This window comes from Agelaius phoeniceus, chromosome 4 (genome assembly GCF_051311805.1).
Source record: "Agelaius phoeniceus isolate bAgePho1 chromosome 4, bAgePho1.hap1, whole genome shotgun sequence".
Lineage (NCBI taxonomy): Eukaryota > Metazoa > Chordata > Aves > Passeriformes > Icteridae > Agelaius > Agelaius phoeniceus.
In genome coordinates, this window is record NC_135268.1 from 7500341 (window position 1) to 7526902 (window position 26562).

The 26562-nt window shown below is 36.5% G+C and overlaps 1 long non-coding RNA gene across 1 annotated transcript in view; it reads left to right on the forward strand.

Moving 5' to 3' along the window:
- The first annotated feature begins 16438 nt into the window (after positions 1 to 16438).
- LOC143693805 (uncharacterized) overlaps positions 16439 to 26562 on the forward strand; it is a 92134-nt gene continuing 82010 nt past the window's right edge. Inside the window, exons 1-4 of the long non-coding RNA XR_013181762.1 lie at positions 16439 to 18262; positions 18468 to 18540; positions 20412 to 20573; positions 23860 to 23966. This is a non-coding gene — a long non-coding RNA (uncharacterized LOC143693805). The remainder of the gene's footprint in view (positions 18263 to 18467; positions 18541 to 20411; positions 20574 to 23859; positions 23967 to 26562) is intronic.

A 26562-nucleotide genomic window follows, 5' to 3' on the forward strand; every position in this document is an offset into this window, starting at 1 on the left:
TACATCCACTGGAGGAGTGTAAAATTTAAAGGCAAATGTCAATTTTGACATTTTATATCGTGCAATAAGATTCTAGGTTCAGTAGATTTTTTTTATTTAAATGGAAGACAGAAGACAATTTTTTTCTTTTAAATCATCAACTTTATTTTTTCTGCATTTGAAGCACTCTTTAGGCTATTTACTAGCATTTTTTTCTGAAAGCTCCTCTTTCTACAGATTATGCAAATGCTTTTGATTGGGTAGGATCAACAAGCAGAATCCTATTCTCTGATAGGAGATACACACCCCGTGTCATCTGCAGACTTTGATAGATGTCACTTAGTATCACGTCTCCATTTTCACATTTACACAAAAACAGGACAAAACTTCATTTACTTTATGGCTTTCTTGACAGGCACTTCCTTTGCAGCTCCACACTCAACATAAATATAATAAATATAAATATAAATATATAAGTTTAAAATATATATATATATATATTAAAAATCAGGCAGCATGCAAGGTGTCTGTCTGTGGGGTACCTCCCGTGCTGAGGGGATGGGAGAAGTGCCAGCCCCAATGGGCATGACTGGATTTGTGCAGGATGCCATGGTTATCAGCCCTGCAGAGCTCCAGAGGACAGCTGGGCAGCTGTGTAAAGGCCCTGGGTGCCTTGCTGGCTGTCAGAAGCACAGCAGAATATTTTCACTCACACCTACTGAAGAACACCATGCTTATTTAATTGACTTCCTCACCCAGTGAATCCACTATGTCATATTGGCTCTTATTCAGTGCCCTTAACACAAATTTCAGACATTAGTTCTGTTTTGTCCTTAACATTTCATTCGTGTGAAGTAGCTGCCTATTGCTTTTAGTTGCTCCCTGCAACATTTCCTATGGCTGCAACAGGTGAAAATTAACAATCTGCTGGCTTTTGCAGGTGTTAGATAATGTCTCATGTGGACCTGGTACCTGCAGATAATTATACTCTTTAGTAGATTTACGTTGCCCATTTTACTCCATGTCACCTGGGGAATAATTATATGCTACCTAGCTGCCTTTTCATACTGTTTTATAAACTATTTCATTTATTTATGTACAATGGAACTGTGGGGACCAGTAACTTTTATTTCTTCCATTTATCAAAACATTTAACTAGCATACTCCAAGGTGAGTCATCATTAAATAATGGTTCAGGGCACTGCTGAGGTTAAACCTAAATCATCATGGCTGTTTCTCTTGCTGCAAACCCCCAAAATCTCCCTTCTGGCAGTGCAAAAACCTTGACAGCTATGTGCTTAGGTCACACCATTTAGTATCAAGGAACTGTCAGATCTTGTTTTCTTCTTGCTATTCTGCTCATTAGTTAAAGCAGATTCTTTCCTGCAACAGGTCTGCATGGTGCATCCTAGCCCAGCACATCCTCAGGAGTGTGATCCCAGGATGATCCACCAGAGTGAAAATATCAGTGCTCTGTCACAGTAAGCCAAGTGTAACATCTTCCTGAATCCACTTACACAGCCTGGCAGTTCTGCAAGTAGCTGTGTTAAAACAGCAGCTCTCAAATTCTCTTTTAGACTTTCTTCTGTCGGTGCTGGACCTTGAGGAATTTGGGCTTTTCCCCAACCCAAATATGCATGTAGCATTTCCCTCTGTGGATGGCAGGTATGTGACAGTCTGTTCTTTGTGGATGACTTAAATCAAAGACTTATCCTTAATTAACAGGTAAATAGAGAGAATTTCAGCTATAGAAAACAGTTTTTATATTGCCTTCATAATCTATTCTTAAAAAAATGTAGGATTCTACTGCAGTATTTTAGAGCATTTTTGAGTGTTTTACAATATTAGACATGAAAACTCCTTCTCCGAGTTCCACAAATTTGTCATTCTTCCACAGAGAAGAGTGCACACATTTATATTTTTAGGTTTGTTTTAAAAAAGATTTTTGAGGTGTAGATAGGTAGATAGGTTTTACATATAGAAATATGGGTGAAAAAACACTGCAGCACAAAGTCAAACACTGAGATGCTAGAAAATATCAGAACTAAAATCTACTATTCAAAGTATACCTAAGATGCATCTTACTTGTGGGCGTGTGAATGCAACATAGTTTTTCCTCTTGATCCTTGATTCACTCAGAATGCTGAGTGAAGTATAGAAAACTGAATAAAGTATTTATAAAGTATATAGCAATATATACAGCAGGTGTGCACTAGTCTACTGTGTAACCTTATGATTTATCCCAACCCTGCTCTTCTGCATGTGCAAGCCTCTGAGTTGCCCTGGTGGGGCATTGTTAACTAAGACTCAGGACATGTTTATTTCAGCTTTCCATTTCCTTTTCTTTTTCCCCTGGAGCACTGGCAGTGTGTTTTGGGCATGACATAGGAGGACTTCCATGTGCTTGCACAAAACCATCACGGCAGTTACTTTTCCTTTTGACCCTCCTATCACAGCTTGGGTCAGAATGGTCCAGAGACATCACTCATTTTCCTTGTCATAGTTCTCCTGTAATGAAGGGTTTCAGCATTTTGTGGGTGAGGAAATAAGGCTAATAACTTTATGGCAAACCAACTCATTTTAGCATTGCAAGCTGAAAACCCATATTTTGTTGCTGTTGTTAGATTTTAGAATACATGAAGCTGCTATTCATATCTCCTGATGAGCATCCAGGATCAGGTAAATACCCTGTTTGTGATCATTATGAAAATATTACTGAATAAACTGAGAATTCATGGAATTCATGGAAATTCATGGGAAAATATAGAGATGTGCCTACAAATTACCATCTCCCTTCTTGAAATGCACTTAATTTTTAAACTCATTGGGGTACACATGCTTTGCTATGAACACTGCAGTTCAGACACAGAGTCAACCTTGGCTTTATCTCCTGGCCACCCAAAAAGTGGAGGGAAATAATGCCTGAAAGTCTCACTGCCTGAAAACTTTCTCCAGGTGTGAGGACCTACTTGGAGGGTGTCCAGAGAAGGGCAATAGAGCTGATGAAAATCTGGAGTACAAGTCCTTATGAAAGCAGCTGAAGGTGTTGGGGTTGTTCAGCCAAAACAAGGGCAGGCTGAAGGGAGACCTTGTCTCCCTCCACAACCACTTGAAAAAGGTTGTAGCACCAGGAGGGCTGAATATCTGAAAAAATTATCCACTGAAAGGGTGGTCAGAGCTTGGAACAAGCTGTCCAGGGAAGTGGTAGTGTCACCATCCCTGGAAGTGTTAAAAAAACCATGTAAATGTGGTGCCTAGGGACCCAGTTTAGTAGAAATGTTATGCTAATGGTTGGACTTGATGAATGTGGATGTCTTTTCCAGCTGCAATGGTTCTGTGATTCCACACTCTGAATGCAGTGATACACTCTGGTTTTAGTCAATCTTTCCTCATTGTTTGTCAGGTGAGATTCACAGCACAATGCATTACAGTAACCCTCAGGTAGCAGCTAAAGTGTTATAACACTGTCTTGAACTGGCTCTGCCTTTTGTTGGGCAGAACTGATGTTCAGGGCAGGAAAATCCTCATCTGTGATTCCCACTGGAGTATGGAACAGGAATGGACTAGCACTATGTCTTTAAATATATGTTTCACATGGTTTTGTTTTTAAAACAACTGAAAACAATAGCTACATGGTTACATATAGGCCAAGTTTAATGAAAAAATGTGATTGGAAATGTATATTATAAAGGAAATAAATTTTACTGGAACACCTCAACATTGAAACTTAGTATTTTAAAAAATAATAATCATAGGATATTTTTTCCAAAATGTTGTTTTACAATAACTTATAGTAGAAAAATACAATAATTTGGTATTACTCCACTAGCAACAAATTTGTATACTTGTTTCTCCTATTATTTAATAAAATATACAAACAATGTTATTATTTCAATTTAAAATATCTGAGGTGGGATTCATGTCCTCAGGTTTTAAGCTGTCTGCAGAGATCCCCTAGAGTAGAAAGGCAGAGCTAAGCAGCTCCATGACATGATTTACCTTACACTGAGGAAACAGGCCAGATTAAACACCTCCCCTAAGTGCCTGCAGCTTTAACTGCATGGGTGTCAAGTTCAGCAAAGGTGTGGACATCTTGTCTATTGCTCTCTAAAGCCAGTTGGGTAAACCCTACTCTCAGTGTTGGTGTAAGTGTGTTTTAGCATTTATTTCCTTTTTTCATTTAAATTGCAGTTAGCTCTCTCTGAATAATGCACAACTGGGAAGAAGAATTGCAGGAAGAATTTATGTAGGATATCAAAGTGGCCTCAAATGTCCTTTTGTATAAACAGCAGCACTACATTAAATTGCTTTTGATCACAGCATGACATATACATGAAGAAATGATAAAATCCAAGCACTTGCATATTTGGGGGAAAAAAGGGAAATATGAAGGAAAAGTGGAAAAACTGCATAGCCAGGCCTTAATGTTAATATTTTTCAGAATCTGTACTGATCCACAGATGCAGGCAGACTACCTAGCCATGGAAAATTCCCATAAAAACCCACAGATCCACAAAGATCAGCCTTAAAATGGGTTGGGAAATTGGTGATCCACTCATCATTGGTCCACAGCCACCGTATTTGATTATTTGATATATAAGGTAATGCCATCACTAGCAAATCAAACCTGCCCCACCCACCTCTTATCACAGGTTTCTGCTGAGAGGCATCTATGCTTTGGAATATCAGTTTCTACTGATGTCAATGAAAAAACAAATTTGAGAAATAATATAGACTTGTTTGAATCAGATCTTTGGCTTTAACATGAAAATATTCTGTATATTCTCATATTCTCACCAGTTATTTGCCCCATGTAAAGCAATGCTAGTTAAATGGTTAAAGGAGAATTTTTTTCTTTTATGGTGTTTTAAGTATCTGAATTTTTATTTTTGTCAATGATATACAAAATTGCAAAGTGTCAGTGAAATGAAAGTAGGATTAGAATCACAGCCTTCTACTGTGATGGGTATTGTGGGCTGCTTCAGGCTAATCCATTTTGAGAAGTTATTGTTGAAAGAAGAACAACAACAACTTTTGAAATCACCTTCTGACTAATAATCTGAAATATCAGTGATTTTCAAAGTGACATGCTCCAGATTTTATAACACATTTTTCAGGATTTCAAATAATATCATTAGAGAAAAAACAAAACCAAACACAAATAAATAAACAAAAATCAAGCCAAAACTCAAAAATATTTTCTCCCTCCCTCCCCCAAACCCATTCTAAGAAAAATGAGGAATTTTTCTTTTTCCTTACTGTTGGTACCCCAGCACTTCCCATTCAAACCACCCTCTACTTTTAGCCATAAACTACAGCTACAGCTTGGACAACTCTTCAGCAACAAATCTAGGATTAAAAATGTGGGTGTTTTAGTTTTAAAAATATAAGTATTTCCTTACACTTCCTCATATTGTCAAGTAAGAGCAATTTGCTAGCAATTAGAAGAGTCATTTTTTGGAAATACATACTTTCACTATAGGTAACAAAAAGGATGGGTAAATTGATGAAAGTTTTTCACCTTAACAGGTCGTTCCTGCTCCTCCTAGACAAGGCAGCTACATCACACACCTGGTGAACATAACCTTTCCCAGAAAGGTGAACAATCTGCCCACAGGCTCCCTTCCAGTACTTATGACATCACTAGAAATCCACAGGGTTGTTCTTTGAAAGTTTAGCAGTTTATGTAAGTTTTTAGAGGGACTACAGTGAAACTGATCACTTTTAATTACATGAAAAGCAACTTTAAATATGAATTTTGTGTCACTTATGCAATGTTGCATTCAAAATGTGTGTGGTAGGTAAGGCCAAGAATTTCTTGTTAGCACAGTTGAAATAATGAGAGTTTGATCATTTTTAGTCCAGACAAAGTATGATAATGCAGTTAGGAATTTGGATGCATCTTTCTGTGTTTCTAACCCTTCTGTGGCTGTTGTGATCCCTTTTCTTCCTCTCCCTGGGACCCAAGGCCAGGAGATTCCTACAGGTGCTGTCAGTGAGGGTATCATGGTGAGTTGCCAGTATATGGAGTCCTCAACAAGGAGGAATACTGGGTTGTTTATGTCATCAGTTTCTTCTTCTTCTTCTTCCCTCCAGGGTCCATTCATGGTAATTTTAATGTTTTTTAATGTACTTTTATACCTTCTTCTTTCTTCACTGATCAGCAGCTCCATGTAACTTTTGAATTTGTTACACATACTGCCTTGTACTTTTGTTAGATACTAGTTCTTCATTCTCTTTGCTGCCCCTAAAACCAGATTTTCCCAGCTCAGGGCTGGCTGCATTTCTTTAGGGAACCATGGACACGTTGTTTATGGGTGGAAAGTGTCTTAAGCCTGTGCTCCATCTCCACCCTGTCTTATGGCCCATTTCTTGACACAGATATTATGTGCTGCTGGGCTGTGTGGTTACAGCAGTGAGGTACTTTATTTACTGCCAGCATTCTTCTGTTGTGGTTTTTAAAATGTTATTTTTTCATTGATTTTACCACCAAGTAATATCTGAGATGTTATAAAATTTATATACTATAGGAAATAATTAATGTGTCTTAGTGTTTTGATCATTCAGTTTCAAAACAGACATGATCAAAGTAACCTCTAGACTGGAGGTGGTTTTACATTTTAGTAAGAATCCGGGCATGTAAATTTGGATTTACAGTTAAACACCCTAATGAAAGTAGCATGATCTTCAGAGTCTGAATACAAGCTATTCCTGTGATACCCTATCTCAGTGTCTTAGATGACTCTGGGCTTATTTTGTGTCATGACCAATAACTCTGTTCTCAGTTGTGGGTCCTGACTTGCCCATTAAGGATAGCATTCCTGTCCAGAGGTTATGCAAGCCTCAAAGTAATTGCTTTTGCAATTACTCTTGGGCTATTTTGAAGGATTGAGACTCATTTCCAAAGAGAAAAATCAAGTAATTTTGAAGTGGGCAGTGGATTCAGGGTTGAATGAGAACTACTAATGAACCTAATTATGGACAGTTTTTTTGTTTGATGGTTTTAAGAGAATTTAATATTAAAAAAAAAAAAACAGTGGAAAACTATGTAGATATATTGGGAAGCAAAACTCCATTGTAGTTATCAATACGATGGAGCCGATACACTTTTCCAGCTTCCTGTCGTTTAAAATGGTGACACACATTTTACAAAATCATTTGCATTTTCCTGCTGAGTTACCTGTGCATCCATGGATCATTTAGCCTGCTTGCTGCAGATGGAAAAACACTGTCTTTTATCTTCAATAAGTTGTCTTAAACATGGTGGTAACCTTACCTGAGCATCAGGAGGCGATGATGACCCAGCCTTAGAAATTGTCTGTCTCACCCTTTCTCTGTCAAGAGACTTTTGACAGAAACATAATATTCCCTTCAAAATCAGTTTGTTCCTTTGCCTTTTTTTCAAATATTCCATTTATTTGATTCTCCTTCTTCCAAGCAGTCTTCAGCCCCACAGATTGATTAGATCCTAATTCTTTTGGCATGCTGTCAACTTGTCCTAGTCAGAATAACTATTAGGCCTTTGCTTTTCCTACTCCTCTGCAATTTTGTTTCCTTTTCTGTGCTTCATGTCTTTTCTTTGTGATTTTCACCTATTTTGCCTGAAGCTGTCTTCTGACAATACGCTACCACCTCTCTCTGTGAATTTGTTTTTTGCCTGCCCAAGTAATTTATTTATGTGTTAGTTTCCTCTTCACCATTATCCAAGCTGTTTGACTTTCTGTGAATTGCTTTTCAGAGTGCCTCCAATCCCTAGTATGTTATTAACAATTTGAAACAGAAGGGCTTTTGAAGCTTCTAATGCAACAACTTAATCATGCTGATGGTGTGTTTTTTAATGACTGAAATGCCTCATGTGCTCACATTGAGATAACACCTTGCACGTGCCTCCAGCAGCCATGGAAAATAACACAGACTTCAGTAAGATTTAGGTTTTTTTCCCCTTGGCAGTTAAATGACATATTTAGATTACATGACAAATTGAATAAAAATCAGCCCTTAGAATATTGTGTTCTACTCCTATATTTTCAATTTATGTATTAGGGCACACACACACATACACATACAAAACAAATTAGGAAAAAAAAACCAAAACCATAATACTCTCTGTTCAATTGAAACAGCCCTTCAAAGCCTGGTATTTGGATATGACAGAAATTTCATCCCATGGCTTGTCCCTAAACTCCAGAAATAAATGGAGAATCATATACAATCCAGGATAGGGTTTCTGTTCTTTTTCATTAGTTCCTCTGTAGAAAGAAAGGCTGATGAAGGCAGACAGTAGAAATTCAACAGCAGCAAGATCAAAACAACCCTATCTTTATTCCCCTTGCACCTCACAGAAAACTGAAATGCCAACATGTTGTATGGAATTGCTCACTCTGACACATGTAATATGTTGGTGGCATGCTAATTGTGATTTCCTAGGAAACTGGTAGTCCTGAATTTCTTAGGCTTTTTGTTACTAGAAATTCTAGTTACTAACTGTCATCTGGAGTTTGGTTTCTGTTTTGTTTTGCTTAAAAAGAAAAACAAACTGGGAGGAGAATGATTTAATGTGGAAACTATCTAAGTACCCACACATAGGAATATAATTTTTAATGATATTGGTAAGTTTTGTATGGGCTTTTTGCAGCTTACCTATAAAGTGATTCCTCTGGGCCAGATGCTCTCTTTGTAATCCTGGTAAAGAAAATGAACAAAAAGTAATTTTATCTTCTGTATTTTGTTTTTCCTCTGTGGAATATGTCTGGAAGGACAGGAAAGGCTTGACCCTGTGGCAGGTGCTGGCCCAAAGCTGTAGATCATGAGACCAAACTCCTTAGAAGGCAACAGCCTGATGCACACAAAAAAATGTTTCCTGCAGCTTTGCAAAAACCATTTTTTATGAATCCTAGGTGAAAATATTTCTGACATATTGATTTTACCGATCAGGTTGTGAAAGATTATGTCCATTATTGTTGCATAAAAGGATGAGAGCAATGTTTATCTCTCTCCATCACCCTTTCAGGGATCTCTGTGTCTATCTGAAGAGCAGCAGTAGCAGCCAAGTGCCCAGACGTTCATCATGGAGTCTCCAGGGAGTCTTGGTCATTTGTCTTGAATATAGACTTCACTAAAATCTGTTGTATCCTTGTCACCTCCACACTGGGCCCTAAAGTACTTTCTGCAGAGCTTATTGCATGGGGAACATTAAATTAGAACTCTATAAACTTAATTTACTTCCAGAGCTTCATTTGCTTCCAAGTGTAATTCTTGATATTGATTTTAACTTATACTTAACTTTTATGGTGATAGTCATGCGTACTTAAGAGGCTGCTACTTTTTCTCTGCCGTGAAACCTGACCTGACTATTAGATTTTAACCACTGGAAACAGGAAGATTCCTTTCTCTGGAAGACATGTAAAGTATTAACATAGTAAATTAAAGCTCCCAAGACATTCTGCATAGCCTGTTTTCTGAGGTTTATATAGGGGAACTGGCTGACATCTGTAGGATGACAGCCATTACTGGACTGAACTAGCATTTATTTATTTACTTATTCATTTAACAAATTCAGATTTTATTATTGAGAAGTGTATTTTAATATGCATTCTCCTAAATACACATGGATTTTACAACACACAGAAGACAGCAGGCAAAAATGCACCAGTGTTTCCTATCCCTGCTCAGTCATTCCTCCTCCCAATGGCAGTGTCAAGAGAACAATTGCAATGACCCTTTAATGACTTTCATCTATGGGCTTTAACTTTTCAAGCATGTTTTGGAAGCTTCTTCATGTTGGAAATGCTAATGCTTTGATTTTCCTCCTATTTTTTTTCCCCAAAATTTAGTGTTGACATTGTTCAGACATGCTTTGATTTTGATAAGAACTTTTAAAGTTACTTTATATGGATTTGAATCCATTCAATGATTATTTTTGCGATTGTCTTTCTTCTAACTAAAATTTATTTTTCTATTTTTAGAATGCAGACCACTGTGTGACCTTTAGGTGCCATCTGCTCTTGAGCTTTAGCTCCAGAAGAGGAGTACAGTGTATAATGGGTGATTTTCTGGATCACAAGAAAGGAATTGGTGACCCTTGAATCAGGTGGAATTCATTGGTGTGATATCCTCATGCACATATTTAACTCAGAGTAGGAGTAAGAGCAGTCATTCTTCTTTCAGTCCCAGGTACACGCTATTCCTAAAGAAATTCTGGTTTTGATTTTGAACTTTGCTGGGGTTTTCTGAGACACATGACTTTTAGGAGAACAGTCAGACCTGTAAATTTCCCAGTAGTTGAATTTTTAAATGTTGTATGCACTTCAGATGAAGTCATTACCAAGTGGTAAATGTTTTATTTATTTTCATTATGAATAGTGTTAGACCTATTGTTGTCTAACACAGATTGGCTTAAAATGTCATAAGGAACCTGAACATATAAAAAGACTGACATACAGTTGTGATTTATGATTTAAAGATGAATAAATAAATCACTAGTGAAATTTTCATAACAAAACAAGTGAAAACTCTTTCTAGAAGAGAAAGCAAGTATTGAGTAAATGTGGGTAAATACAGAAATTATGATAATTTTTGTATGGTAATGTATGGTAAATATTATAATTTTCAAGTCTGGAGAATAATAATCAAAATATTAAAGTTAATATATTTTCTGTAGAATGTTGTGAAATTGTTGTAGCCATAAATTATGACTACAACATAAAACAATGACAGAGAGAACAACAAAACAGAGAGATTCCATGCTTCCTTCAAAGGCAGCTCTCAAATGAGACAACCTTCAGGCTGCAAGGAAAAATGGGGCCAGAATACTTCCCTCCTACACTGCCTAATATTATTAAAGAAAATGAGATATTCCTCAGGCATTTTTTTAATTACAGTAAGTCAGCATTGACTGTTTGGTTAAAAAAAACTTTCTGCTGGTATATGCTGCTAGAAGTAGTTGGTTTCTGGAAGGCAGGAAGATTTCCAGCTGCATAATGCAGTCTGGTGCAATTATTATCATTATTTCCTTTTCCAGAAATTCATGGGGGCTGCAAAGGAGTGTCCCCATCCACTGCAGTGACCTTTCTTAATTTGTGCTATAACTGATAAGATTTTCTGCATGTGGCTGAATGAAACACAGAAAGTAGAAATGAAAAGCATATTCAATACTTAATGATGTTAAGACAGCCAATACTTCATTAGAAAAAATATGCAGCTCTAACAAGAAGAATCAAGCCATTATAGAAAAAGCAGCAGAGAGAAAATGTAATTAAAACTCTATAAGAGCTTCTTTTCTGACATTGTTTTCACTTTTCAGCAACTTGGACGTTTTCTGTCTTTATTCTCTTCTCAAAATTACTTTTTTTATTATGGTAAGCATTAAATACTGATAAGGAATTGAAATTTGCTAGTAAAGGGAATGAATAGCATAATGGCAAAAAAAATGAAGTAATAAGAAGGCAAAAAAGTACATAAAATCCTGGAACTTTTTTTTTTTTTTTTTTTTTTTTTTTTTTTTTGCATTATGCCTGGGTGTTTTTCTTCTTGTTTCTAAAACTTTTGTGTTTAAAATGTTTTAGTGACCATTGGTTCCCCCCTTTCCAAAAGACAGGACAGGTCTTTCTATTGTTGCTAATCAGCCCAGTTCAGTGATGTTTATCCAGTTTTTTACTGCCCCGAGTGCTATCTTTAGAAAATATATCCCGCATAGGTTAGAAAACCAAATCTGCTAAATCTGCACTGCAGCAGCAACATCTGTGTTGCCACCTACCCAGCTGACACAGAATTTTAAAATTGGGTTTTCCTTATAAAATGATGTGCTGAGATTCTCATCCAGGCAATAAAGTAAAGCCAGTAAATTTCACAAAGCAAGAGTCCTGAAGCACATTGAGCAATTTATTTTTAATTTGCCTCTCATTAGCTAATCAAGAAACAGTGGGAACACTGCAAACCCTTACATGGGTGATAAATAGTTCATAAATCAAGATGACCCTTTGGGTTATTTACAGGCAAAACTTATTCAAATATTGCCTTAAAAATTATGATTATGTCATTTTAGAGACTGCACTTGCCAAAACATCAGCCGAAGTGAGAAGCTGCTCTTGGTGTAACTGGAGCTGCTGGATGCCTGAGAGACTCCCAAATTAAGGTGAGCTCTAAATGATAATTTTGGATGATGGGTGGATTTCTTCTGCTACATGTGAGTCATGAATGGAAAGCCTCAAGCTAGGTGGAGCTTATTAGAAATCCACAAATATGAGAAAAATGTAGAAAAGTTAGGTTTTGGGGAAAGAGGCAAGAATTCTCTGCACATAATTGAAAGTATAGTTAAATTATGGTTTCTAATGAAAGAGCTTTTAAACAGGTCTGGTTAAACTCTGTCCACCAGGAGTGAGAATACACCAAAAGCTGTGCTGAGCTGAGGAGATTGTCATTTTGGGTTGGCATTCCGCCTTGTTTCTACTTGCCATTACTCCTTTTACTTTTTGTATTGTTGTTGTTGAATTCCTTAAACTGACAGTACACTTCAAATGCCAAATGACTGGGGGGAAACATATAAATATTTCTGTTCACAAATTCCCTATTGAGAGGTAGGTCATGCTTCAAAGTTTGAGGATTTCTGATTTGCTGTTTGCATTGTCATGCGGGGGGGCTGGATGAAGGGCTAGCACTGCTGATTTTCTTACACAACCCATCTTACCTACCTGACTTTTAATTTACATTTCTAAAAGTCAGATATTGCATTTCTTCTCTACCACCCAAAGCTGTCTTTAGACTTGGTTAGTGCTTGCCAATAATTTATCTATCATTGGACATAAATAGTAATTTCTGAATTATTACCTTCAATAACGTAAAAGACACAATTACTTCATATCTACGAATAGTTATTATTACTTTATTTATGTTGTTAGAGCAAAAGTAGAAGAATGGGAGAAAATGTCTTTGTTATCATCAGTTACATGCATCAGAACTCCTGAGGTAACTACAAATGGAAATACTGGAAACCCCCACAGTTCTCCCAGACTAATCCAAAAGATAAGCATTAGAGGAAGTGCAGAACTGCAGGTGAATGCAACACAAAGGACACAATTTTTTCATTATGGGAAAAAATGACATAAGGTGCATGCAATAGGCAGAGGATTAGAAAGGGGCATCGTAGACTAGACCTTAGCTACAGCAACAATTCAACAAAGGAGATATTCCACTAAGATCTACTGAGAAGATGCTTTTAATCACCTTTTGACACTAAATTTTAAGATCAGTGCAATCTTAAGGTTTAATGCAGTCATGTACAAGTATCATTGAAAAGCAGAGAAAATGTGATTATGCTTGCTAAAATGAAGCACTTTAGTTAAAGGAATTTCAGGTATTTTTAAAAGTGGTCTAAGACATTGTTCAAAAATGTTAGGTATTTAAAATTCTTGTAAAAGAGAATAAATCTGAGGAATGAAAATAATATTACTGATCTCCTGAAAATATCACTTTAGTCATTCATAACACTTGGTTTAAAAACAGAATCCAAACTCTAGGTTCCTTACCATAATAACTTGGCTAAAAAGGTAGTTATTAATAAAATATGAATTTGTGAGGAAATTCTTCTTCTCCTTTCCAGAATTGCATTTAAGTGGTTTTACATGATTCATTTACTAATACTAGTTGTTAGGGAAGGTGGTGAAAGCAAAGGTTGTATAAACAATTTGCTCTTGATCATTTTTGATGTTGAAGTACTTCTCTAAGAGCCATTTAAATCTGCCAGCTCTGTGTGTTCCTCCATTTTCTCATTTTTCAGAAGCATGAGTGGATAATGAAACTACATAATGAAAAAAAAAAAAATATCCACAGTGTTAACAGCTAGAAATGCTTATTGCAAATACAAAGAGGAAACATGTTGTCCATTTGATTTATTGTTGCAAATATATGCAATGGAAAGCATAAGTGTTTCTAATACATAAATTACCTCCTTCCTGTGAGGCTTTCTTCAGTGGCACTACCCCTGATGTATCTCCAAGGATTCAAGCCACCAGTTCTGTTGAAGTCCATTAGAAATTCCACTTCATATAATGCATTTCACTATTATAGCAAAAGTCTTTACTCCCAAGAGTGAGCACTGTAATACATTTTTGTTATGTAATTGTCCACAGACTGGAGAGCGCCTGTTAGCTAAATCTGATTTAGTACAATGCTGCTATGACTGGTAAAATACAACACTGTGAAGTAGTTAGGAAGCAAAGTTTATTTTAATTTGTGTATGTGGGTGTGAGATTTTACAATAGTACAGTTTGATGTTACTTTTTTCTCCTGTTGCAAATCTCACTCTTGTCACATTCATGTTTTCTGAAAAATCCCTTCACCCAGGATTTTTCTCCTGGGAAGCTGAGAAATCTCAGAGGAAAAGGAAAACGATAATTATCTGATTTGCTTCTCCTGTGTTTTGCTCCTTTGGAATGTGTTTGGAGATTGTTTCCCAACAGGTGATTGTTTCATTGGTTTCATGTGAATTGTTTGGACTTATTGGCCAATCAGGATCAAGCTGTGTTGGGATTCTGGCGAGAGTCACGAGTTTTCATTATTATCTCTTTGGCCTTCTGTAAGTATCCTTTCTGTATTCTTTAGTATAGTTTAGTTTAGTATTCTTTAATATAATATAGTATCATAAAATAATAAATCAGCCTTCTGAGAACATGGAGTCAGATTCATCATTCCTTCCTGCCATGGGGCACCCTGCAAATACAATACACTCTGTATGTAGCAAAGATACAAAGACTCGTTTTTGCTTTGTAATGCATGTTGCAACACAAATCTTTCCATGGAAAGGAAACGTTAGAATAACATCAGTTGTTCTGTGAGATCCCACGGATCCCACTAACACTCTTGTGGTCAAACTGCATCCAGCCCTTGGATCATTATTACATGTGGCACCTTTTATGAAACCTTCATCTTGAAAGATTTACTGGTAAATGTTTCTCAAGATTACCATGTACAACTGGAATAATTGCATTTGCTACTTCATAACATATCTACAGTGTAATTACTGGTGTAATTTCATAGCATAGTCTAAAGGGTTTTTATATCATTCAAGATCCTTTCTCTTAAGTTCCTCTAAATTGTCATGCTTGAATGAAAAATTTAACATCATTCATCCTGAGTTGTCACATATTTAAGACATATAAGCAGATGTCATTTGAGTGCAGAGATGTCAGAATAATTATTAGGAAGACTGGAATACCACTTTTTTTTTTTTTAAATAGCAAGATGTTTGTGCTGGGTAATCTTTCAAACAGCATATTAGACAGAGGTCTTTCAGGACAGAATATAGGATTCCTGTTCATGTTTTTACACAGGTAAAAAAGAGTTACTCCCTCTCAGAGCTGTGTTTATGTAAAAAGTAGTTAACAAACACCAAGCACCCCCTGATTTTACAGCCAAAAAAAAAACCAACACACCAAAAAAAAAAAAAAAAGGACACTTGTATGCCATAGTTGGCAAGCTCCTAAATAAAGAGAATTAAGTTTATATATTTGAAAACTCAAATTACCATTTTTTTCTAAGTCTGTTGATCTTTTTGACCTTGTTTGTGCTAAATATGGGACTATCTGCAAGGGGACGGCATAATTTTATACTCTATGGGCTTAAATTAAATGCCAGAGAGCTTCAAAAGCCATTTTAATTGCTAAAATGAAAAGATGACACACATCAAAGCATCTTCATTTTTTTCACGTCGATGCCTACATAGCTTTTTTAGTATCCATTTGGAGCTGTTACTTAGGCTTCATCCTTATTATGGCATCCCTGTATTGTCTTATTTTTTAAAGACTGCATCTTCACAGTTTCAACAGGAAAGAAAAACTGAGAATGAAATTGGCTTTGAATGGCTGCAATATCTGGGTTTACATGATGCTTTTTCATTCCTGTTTTTCTCCCTTTGCTTCCAAGGCTGTGTATTCCTTGGGCTGGAGACCCAGTGGTGCTTTCTGCTCAAGCCCTGGGTCTAAGGCAGGATGTGCCCCAGAAAGGAGCATGGTCAGGCATTCACCTCGTGCATCCCAGCCATGGTACCTTGTTTAGTATGTAAATGGGAATTTGTACAAAATTATGCAGACTTAATGACCTCTACCTGAGCCTCTTGAAGCTCTCTTGTTAGCAGACAACATAAAAAACTATTGTCTCTGAATTCCCAGTGCACTACACTTACAAGAGATCCTTCTGGAACAGATGAAGTAATGCCCAAATTCTTTATAAATGTCAAAAGTGCCAAAGATTCTTTGGAAAGCTTTTCAGCATCCTTCCAAATTTAGGATTATAATCTCTTTGTGTATCTCTGCATGTGCATAAATAAAAACAAATTTTCAAAAGAGCTACACATTACTGCCCTTAATGCAATCATGAAGATTCAAATGTTACTTAGGACAAAGAGAAAGAGCAGACTTATTTTCACCCAGAGTTGCCACTAGATATAAGAAGTGTGATTAGCTCTTCCTCAAAAAAATTCTTTTTTTGGTCAAACTCTATTATTACTTTAGTTCATTTGGCCCTTTTTGCCTTCTATTGTGACCAAACCAGTGCTGGCAATAAGGATTTTTTAGCTATTGCTGTACAGTATTTGCACAACATCAAGATCAAGATGTTTTCCTTTTTCAGCTGCCCCTGACAGCAAGTTCCTAGGGGTGCACAAGAAGCTGGGAGGGGACACAGCCAGGACAGCTGACCCCAGAGAGAAATTAAAAACTGCTAAAAATTATCAAATTAGCATGTAACAAGAATGAGGAAAGAAGCACTAAAGCCTTTGTATGAATGAGAAGGAAGTCAAAGATAATTTATGTACTGGCTGAAGCTGAAATGCTTCCAGTAGGACAATAATCCTGGCAATTTGCTAAAATAGTTAATGGAAAATGGCTAATTGAAAAACAGTAGGGCAACAGTATTCAGCACAAATCTAAATCATATTCAAACATCCTGACAACTATAACATAACAATATCCATATTATAAAAGGAATTTTTAATAAAAATAACTAATTTCTTTATTTACAGGAAGGAGAAAGCATAGTCCAGTCAGATGAAGGCTTTTAAGTTTGACCTTAAAACTGTGCAAAACTTTACAGCTCTTTACAATAAAGTGAGATAAAATTCTCCATCAGTTTATAAAATTACATCTTTCTTTAAAGGTGGCTGGTTTAATAAGTAAGGTGCTGTAGATGTCACTTATTCTGATCTTATTCCGACCTACTCTGACCTTAGGTAAGTTTCTAATTTGGTAACTATATGGTAAATTATTAGTTAACCTGGAGGGAAAGGTTGTTATTGAAATAGCTTTATTATGGGTAAAAAATTAGAGAAAGCATTATCTTTTGTTGAAAGGGAAATTAGAGAATAAGGAGAGAATTAATATCATTAATTATATTCTTCCAGGAACAGCCTTAGGACTTATCTATAAAAAAACCCCAAACTATCAATAATTATCCACACAAAAGTCAATGCCATTCTCCAGTTACATGTATAATAAATACATTTTGAGATATCTTCTTAATCTGCTCAAGGATAGGAAAGGATTTACTTTGTTATTTATTTAATTGGCGACCTTTACTATTTTTCTCTTAAAGTTCAGAAAACTTGAGAGAAGAAACAAGAAAACTATGAGTAGCTTAAACATGGTACAATCAATCCTTCCTTAGAGCCTCTCAGCTCACTGGCATAAGACAATGGTTTAGTTTATGTTAAAAATATTTCTTTATGCATTTGGAAATGTATAATAAGGCAATTTCATGTGTCATGTGTCAGTATTAATGATTTAGTGCTCCATGTGGACTTGAAACTATGTTTAAAACCTGAATGAGATTGATACACTTGAGACGATATGAAGCTTTAATGTTTGGATGTTTGCACACAGTGGATTGGACAGCTGATAACAGATATAAAGAAAGAGTTGGATCATCCACATAAATGAATACACAATACTACAGCCCATCGCCCTTTTCAGTTCAAGATCATTAAGAACATCGGAAAAAATTCTTTTCCATCTAAAACCAGTGGAGTGGATGAGTAGTTTGATTCTTTCCCATTTACATTCACCATGTTTTCAGGGTCAGCTTGGCTTTTTCATTCTTCAAGCAGATGCTGCAAAGTAAATATTATGCAAGTTTTCATGGCATGTGTTGTAAATTCCATTCTGATGGGAGAAGGGTGAGTTATGTGTTACAAAACAAGTATCAAAATTGTTTTAATTACATCTATTTCTATAATTGTCAGTGTTACAGACAGAGCCACGATATCCCCATACAAAATGGATGGAAACTATATATGGTAAGTATATTAATGAACTGATGAAAAAGAGAAGACATAACAATTCCAAGGGATCAGGCAGAGACAACTTCAGGTGCTGGCTAAAAACATGATGGGTTGACTAATTAAAGGCTGATAGATTTAGCATGTTATTGTTAATGAAGTGGAACACTACACTGTGAAATGCATCTTCTGTCTCTCTCTCCCACCCTCAAAATATGAAAAGAAAAAAAGACCGGAAGAAGACACTGTGGAGGAGGCTGGAGTGATGAATAGTATGAAGATGGATGTCAAATAGAGTGAGTACAATAATAGTTGGGAATACAGGACTGTCCCTGAGAGGGCAGGTGGAAGTTGAAGAAAGCTGTACCTACCAGCACCAAAACACATTGCCTGCAGCAGTGCATGTAACATCTGCATGAGATTTAATTCTGGGTGCAAATTTTTCACAAAACTCCTGCTTTCCATTTCACCTCTAACTATGATTGCTAGACATTCGCTTTTGAAAATAATAACAAGTGAAGAGGATCCTTCTGCCAGGTGCCTTTTTGTAGTGACAAGGATTCAGATAATTAACTTTTGCACTGTGTTTTACCTTTTTATGCACAGTTTCTCAATCCATTCTGCCAGTTCTTCAGTATTAAGAACTTGCAGTCTTTATAAATGTATCTAATGTCTAGTATGGCAGGAAGAGAATGCATAGGATATTTAAGAGAGAACTACTCACTGTCTGAGCTTTCCTGGCCAGCTGAATTGAGGAAAAGGAAAAATTATGGGCATTTAGTGTGGAGGAGGGAGACTGGCCTTTCCTGCAGATATTCAGCTGGCTTCCTTAGGACGAGGAGAGCTTTTGATGAAAAAAAGACGCCATTTTTCAATTGTCTATTCTTCAAAGTTCAGCTGTGGCTTCATATGACAGCACTGCACAAGATACAGTGCTGATTCACATTCCCACAAGAAAAGCACTCAGAAAAAAACAAACTCCTAAGTGCCTTTTGGGCGTACCTTGGGGTGGCAGCAGCATTGTGAGCACTCCCCACACAAACCATGGCCTTTCCCCTTCTTCACTGATTTACTCCTAGGAAAAACTTCTGTTATGAAATGCCTTTGTGAAGGTGTATAAAGAAGTCTAGTTCCTTTTCTCACTTCAGCTGTTTGAGCACAAATACCTTGAAACCTAAGCTAAAACACATGCAGAAAGAAAGGTGCTGCTTGCTTTTGCTCTCCGATATCAAAGTTAACTGATTTACTGACATTGAGGAAAATGAATCACAATCTTTTAAAGGAAAGGGTAGATAACTTGTCCAGCCCCACACTGCTGGCTGGCAGGATTCTGCCCAGCCCCACTGTGCTGCCTGATAACACTTATTTAGACTGACTTGCATATCTTAAAACACCCCAGAAGTAGGACTAATGTGGAATGTAAGCACTGTTTGAAGCAATTTTTGAACACAGGCTGTGTTTGCATGCACGATAAAAGATTTTCATCATCAGGATGATGACACTTTATTGTCAATTATGTATCTTTCTGCTTAGCTGCATTCCTGCTGAATTTTGTTTTAATACAGAAATGAGCTATAATCAATAACTTGTCAAATTATTTATTCCTAATGGACTAGGAAAATCCTAGCCAAAGGATTTTGACATTACTCTCTGAATGAATTATCTGAAATACATATTTCTATTATTTGACCAGCTCTCTAGATTATTAAATAATGTTCAGTGAATAATTTATTCAACATTTTTCCTGTCAATCTCTGAATAATTTACTCATGAATACATTATTTTTATTATTTAGCCAAGTATATTTCCAGCATCCGTGGCAATGTCTTTGTTGTGTAAAAGCATGGAGATCTCTGGAAAGGGAGATAAACTTTTAACTAGCATAACTTAACTTCTTTGTATTAAGCATTTTTATATACCCAAGTGCATAATTAAATGAATCCATTTTTATCTCTCTCTCTTAGTTTAATGAGTAGTTTTCTGCAAGTCTTTAACTCAATGATCCCTACTATTTTTATTGAAAACCTTGCACTGTTGCCATCCTGCCCCTGTTTGTTTTATTCAAGTCCCCAGCACCATTCAGAAAACTTTGGTTACTTTAATTTGTGTGCTGAATATATATAATGAGGTAAACATTTACATTGCTTGACTTTTTCTGTTAACCCAGGTATTTTGAACAAAATATTTACATAAATACACAGTGAATAAATGCAAGCCTGTGACATACAAACACAAGTGAAAAGGAATGAGTGGTTAAAAATGCAGTCCTGAAAGAGGAAGAGAAGTGAGATGATTGCATGGAAAGACTGAAGAGGCAGGCCAACTAAAGGTGTGTTGTGGAATATCTGTATCTACTCACCAGATTAAAAAATGTTCCAATCATCTACACTGGAGCAATGATGAAATGGTTTGAAGATGAACAATCCTGCCCCATCCTACAGCACTCATTCTGCAGTTCCCATACTGGGGATGGAGGCATGAGGTGAATTTGGGGATCTTATGACTGCAGTGCAGTGACACCTACTCCTCTGCCCTCCTGAGTCACAGTGGGAAATGAAGATCTGCTTTGATTACTCTGCAGCTCAAACAGCATTTTATCATTTCACTTCATAGCCATTTAGGATGTAAAGGAATTTAGAATATGTGACTCATGGCTCTCAAGAATGTGTAGTATGGATAGCTACACCTAGTAAAGGCAAACTGGAGAGCAGGGATAGTACCTAAAACCAAAACCTAGGTCTTGTTTCAGTTCCAGTTTAGCAATTGCTTTTAAAAGAATCTGGTCCAGAGACCAGTGCCAGCACAGACTGTGATACCCTGGACATGAATGAGATGAGCACTAAATCTTCATTTCTAGCAGTAAGTTCTAGTAAGTCTGAAACTATGTCCACTAATCAATACATGACGCATACAGAGGCATAGCAAGAATTTAAACCTCTCCTAGTTCCACCTCATTTCCACATTTAGGAAGCCAGGTCTCAGTTTTTACTTGCAAATTGCCAAGGACCAAGAGTTTGGCTACTTGCTAAAGGTACTTCCTGGAATTATCTAACCTAATTGGTAGTTTCACTTCTGAAGGGAAAATTATTTCACTTTCAGGCATGCTAAGAAGCTGCCTGGTTTGGATATGAGTACCTAAACCCAGAATTTTAATGGCATCTGGGGGCTTTCAGGGTCACATTTGTAGCTCTGAGCAGTACTGCACACCACCTTGTTGTTAAAAGAGTAATATTCCCTTCATGTCTCTAGTAGACTAAAGAACTAAGGATTTACACAAAAAGTGTGATTCATACCTGAATTTTAGGACCTAAAGTAGGTGACTGGAGGAAAACCTGGAGTTGCTGCTGTGTGTTTGAAACCTGGGGGCAGGTTTTAACGTGGAAGGGAGGTGTTGTCACCATTGCTTGGCTTAGTTTGAGGGACATGCTCAAGCAAAGGCCTGAGGATCTAGGCCTGGATTACCAAGTTTGAACCTTTCTACCTGCTGTTGGAGAGGCTGATATAACCATGGTGTATAGGCTGCTCTCTCCAAGGAAAGAAGAAGCAGGAGGTGTATTTTAGAGAAATGGGGCAGGCTGTCACCATTATTTCCATTTCAGTCCTTTGGCAGGTTAATGCCAACTGTATACAAATTCAGGAACCAAGAGCTGCTGCAGAACAGGTGAAGACCTCAATAGTTTTTGGGGGAGGATAGCCATAGGCTCCATGAACTGGCAGAGCACCCTGATTTGTGCTATGGAGGCAACACAAAGTGTGGAAAACAAGTCAGGGATGGATAACAGTGCAGCAAACAATCTCCTTATGGCCTGTGCTGGAATGTGCCACCGAAGAGCAGAGCAGAAACAAAGGACAAGCCACGTGATTTGTACACAAAGGTGGTTCATGGAATCATTGTTAGCCTGTGTGTTGTACTGAAAGGAAATAATTTCCTTTTATGTTCCCAGAATATGTATGTGATTCTGTAGAATGTTTCCTTTTTTCACCCACACTCTTCTGTTGCTGGGAGAGTTTTTCACCCTTTCTTTAATTATATCCGAACTTTTGTCACACTGTAATACTTAGTTCTTATTTCTGCCTTGATTTCTTTTAATTCTTAATGCCTCAAAGGTCAGAAGGTTGATTATTGGATTATTCATGGAACCACTGGATAGGGAAGCTGCAATTTAACAGTGAAGAACTGCTATAAAGTCCAGTGAACTCAGTACCTCCTGCTTCTGTAAGATTGCCTACAACATCAGCTATGGGAAAGGAGTAAAGGAATTTTACCTAGGGAAAAAAAGGAACTGTTCCAGAATTAAATAAAGAAATAATTCATTTCAATTTTTCTTTTCTTATTTTATTTCATCTTCCCTAGTGGCCAGCTTTTCAGCAGAGCCTCTCTGAGAAATGGTAAAAACATATTTAATCAAAATTCTCTTTCCTACCACTGTTGTTTGGTTTTAGCTACTATGACTTTGTTCATCTTCCTTGTAAGGAAAACTATAAAAGTTAATCTTAATACTAGATTTTACAATGTTTACTGAGTTGCTTTTTAAAAATTTTCTGAGCTAGTAAAAGTATAATTATCGTATCCTAATAATTATAACAGACGACATTTCTCTTCCTCTTCACAGTGTTTGATCTAAACTGAAAATTTCTGATCTTCTTGTCAAAGACAGAGCTGTTTTCTTGGGAATATTTTGAACTTTGATGAAAGTTTTATGACACTTCCAACAAAACATGCTGCTCGTTAAAGTTTTATAGCGAGAGAGCTCTATCTGCATTGTTTTGAAATTGTAAATATCACATAATTGTCATCAATGAGAGGCTGATGAAATACCTGTTCCCAGAAGCTTGTGCCTGCAGACGGGAGTTTGGTCACAGACCAATAGGTGCTTTTGCAGTCCCAGGCTTCCAACACAAGGTTCTTTTCATTCTGTCATTGTGATGCTCCCAAAAGTCAAACCATGATGAAACCGATGATTTATTTATAACATTTTGCAAGGCGTTTGCAGAGGAAACAAATTTTATAGTCTTTAAAAATCTTATTCACTTTCTCTTTGTCCCATGAGATGCCAGGAGATTAGAGTCCCATTAGTTTCCTTCATCCAGTTTTTATGAGCCAAAACTTACACATCTGTCTTTGGGTAGTAATGGATAGCTATGGTTCCTCAGTGATAGGAACATTAGCTGCAGAGCTGTTTTGTTGTGGGACATATAGCTCACACAACTGCAGTTGACACAAATGCTAATTCCCCTTAATATTTAAGCCTTGGAGAGTCTCTCAAACAAACAGACAAGAAGACTTTAACTGTGTATATATATATATTTATATTTAAAAAACTTACTTGACACGTTAGTTTCAAATCTCTTGGTGTGTATTGTAGCTTTTCTGATAATTGTGTAGAAAAAATACCCCATTCAATGAAAGTTTGTTCCTTTTCAGAAGCACTTGAGTAATTTGACTCCCAGACAACACAAGGTTTTATCTCATCATTATGAAGACTACATGAAAATATAAAGATGTTGCTTAGACAAATTGTTTTTTTTTTTTTATGAGACAGCCTAATTAAAATTAGAACATTATTATTTAATGTCATCTAATTAGAACAGATAACATTTTTCTCCCTTTCTAGCTGCATGAGCAATGCCTGTTTCCCTACTAGCTCCACGGAATGTGAACACACTCAGAGGAAGCAGATCATCGCTCTCAAGGGCTATGTACACCAAAGCAGCAAGGCAGGTGAGTTAAATGGAAACCAGAATATTTCACCTCACATGGGATGTACACTTCAGCTTCTGACAATTGGTATTTTTTTCCTGAATCACCTCCTGCAGGTGTGCTTTTTTTGTCTTTATTGACAATGTAGGGAAGCTGGGGAAATTGTGTCTGAACTGAGCTGAGTTGACTGTCCAGAGCTGGGTGGTGTGAATACCTCTTGCACTCATAAAGTAGAACACAGGTGCTCATTTAAACTGTAGTGCTGGCAGCACTGCAAAACAGTGATAATCACAATGTTATTACAATCCATATCATGTGAAAGTTATGTACACAAAAACACTGGAGTGATGATAAACTTGAGAAAGACAGATTTAAGAAAATGAGGGAACTCATAGAAAAGCCCTAAGGAAAATAAACTCCTTTCTTCTACTGGCATTTCTTCTACTTAAGAAAACAGTAATAGTGTCTCAGGAGGTGTTGTGCTACTGAACAAAATGAGAATAAGAAAAACTTACACAGCTAAATAGCAAATTTCAAGCAATTGAACTGAGAAAAGAGCCCTCAAAAATCTAACTCACTGTAGCCAGCAGACAGGAAATAAAATAAACAACAGTAGGAGTTGTGAGAAATACAAGAAAAATCGAAATATATTTTCAAACTAACTAATGAACAGAAATGAAGGCTATCTATAAATACAGATATTAAAATAGGTAGATACATTAGAATTGATGGATAAAATGCTATTTTGCTAGTAAAGGTAAACAATTATCCGAGATTTTCAGAAAAAAGGCAAAAAACAAAAATCAGGGAAGGGTGATTATAGGCCTAAAGTTACTCTGAACTCAGGAAATGTCTGAAGACCTAGAACTTTAAATGATCACGACCAATTTGAGAAATGCTCTAAAGCAAGCCAACTGAACAGAAGACATTTTATACAAATACATATATATATATATATATGTATATATGTATATAGACACATATGTATTTTTACACACACCCTTGTGCTGTAGTAATTGACTTCAGATGTAAACAACAGGAAAAACAGGGTGTGGGAGTGTTGAAGAAGAAGACAGATCACAAGATGTGAAGGATTAGCCAGTGAAGGTATCAAGGTGAGCCAAGCCCAGGGAAGACAACTGCAATTTAAAAGGGCTGTTTCTGGAACTAGAGAGAATAACACAAAGGAAATCAGGGTCTGAATGTAAAGGGATGTACATGAGGTAGGAAAACTAGAGAGAACAGCTTCTAGATTTGCACACTGACACAGTTCAGTTAGCTTGCTGTTGTTGTAGAAACCTAAGGAAAAAAATCCTTTGCTGAAAGCAGCTTCAGGAAAAAAAACCCCAAACAATATTAAAATGCATAAAGGCAGAATGGAAGCAAATATTGAGGAAAATGGTATAATATATGTTTGTAAATTAGTGGTGAAGCTTTATTTGAGTTATAGTGCTCATCTCTCTAAATATTGAAAATTATTTGACTCACTGAAGCATTCTCTTTTATGAAAAGAGTTTGAAAAAACTGATAGTACTAAAAAATAAACAGTTTCTGCAGTTGGCAGAAAGCTGGCTTATAATTCACTTGCTTATTTAAGTATTTAAATACTGAATTAGAATTGAAATATCTATACTACAAATATTATGCAATAAATTCAGTAAAACTCATTTTAGAAACACAAATGTGTTTCCAAAATGACAAATGCCTCTAGGAGTTGATCGCTTTCCTTGTAATGGCTTTAACTTAAATAAGGAAATTCTTCCCTGTTCTTTTCCTTTAATTTGGTGTGCCAGAAGCATCCACTTACTAACAAAAATGTTGGAACCTCTAAGCATTGAAAAATTCTTGCAATTGTAATACCATAGCCTCTGACTGGACCATTTTGTATTTGGTAAAATTGGGCCCGGAGAAATGTGAGAGGCAGTTTTTTGTTTAACCTCAGGTTATAAGATATAAAACTATTCATAAACACTTGAGTCTGCTTGAATCATGTTTATGTTCAGTTAGAGGATTATTGGCAATTATTACAGATGCCTGATGAAGCACAAGGTTAAAAAAAGGTGAGTAAATTAAAATCTAAGGATGCAGTGCACCATCATTCAAGGACAGTAATACCTAACTATTAATATATTTTCAAATGAGTTATCTCTTTAGTGTAGCACTGTTATGATAGAGGCACTGCCACTGTTCTTGATGGGCTTGGCCTTGTTCAGGGACAGGTCTGACTTGGGGCCAGCTGGAACTGGCTCCATCAGACATGGGGAAGGCTTCTGGCAGCATCTCACAGACCCACCCCTGTAGCACCCATCCAGGTACAAAAGCCTTGCCATGCAAACCCAATGCAGCATTTTATATTTTCCATAATATTTTATAATACAAGTGCAAATTTTTGGCGCTTATATTATAAATAATATAATATACTATAATTAATATAATTAATATAATTAATATAATATAATGTGTCAAATAAAAAAAAATTAAATCCTGAGTTGTATTGATACATTTAAATGTTTTACTTTCGTGCCTTTATTTTCTCGTTATCCTTTTCTCTAAGACATACTAGGAACAGTCTTCTATTCTCCCCATGCGAAGTCCCATCAATGGGAGTCAGGGCTGG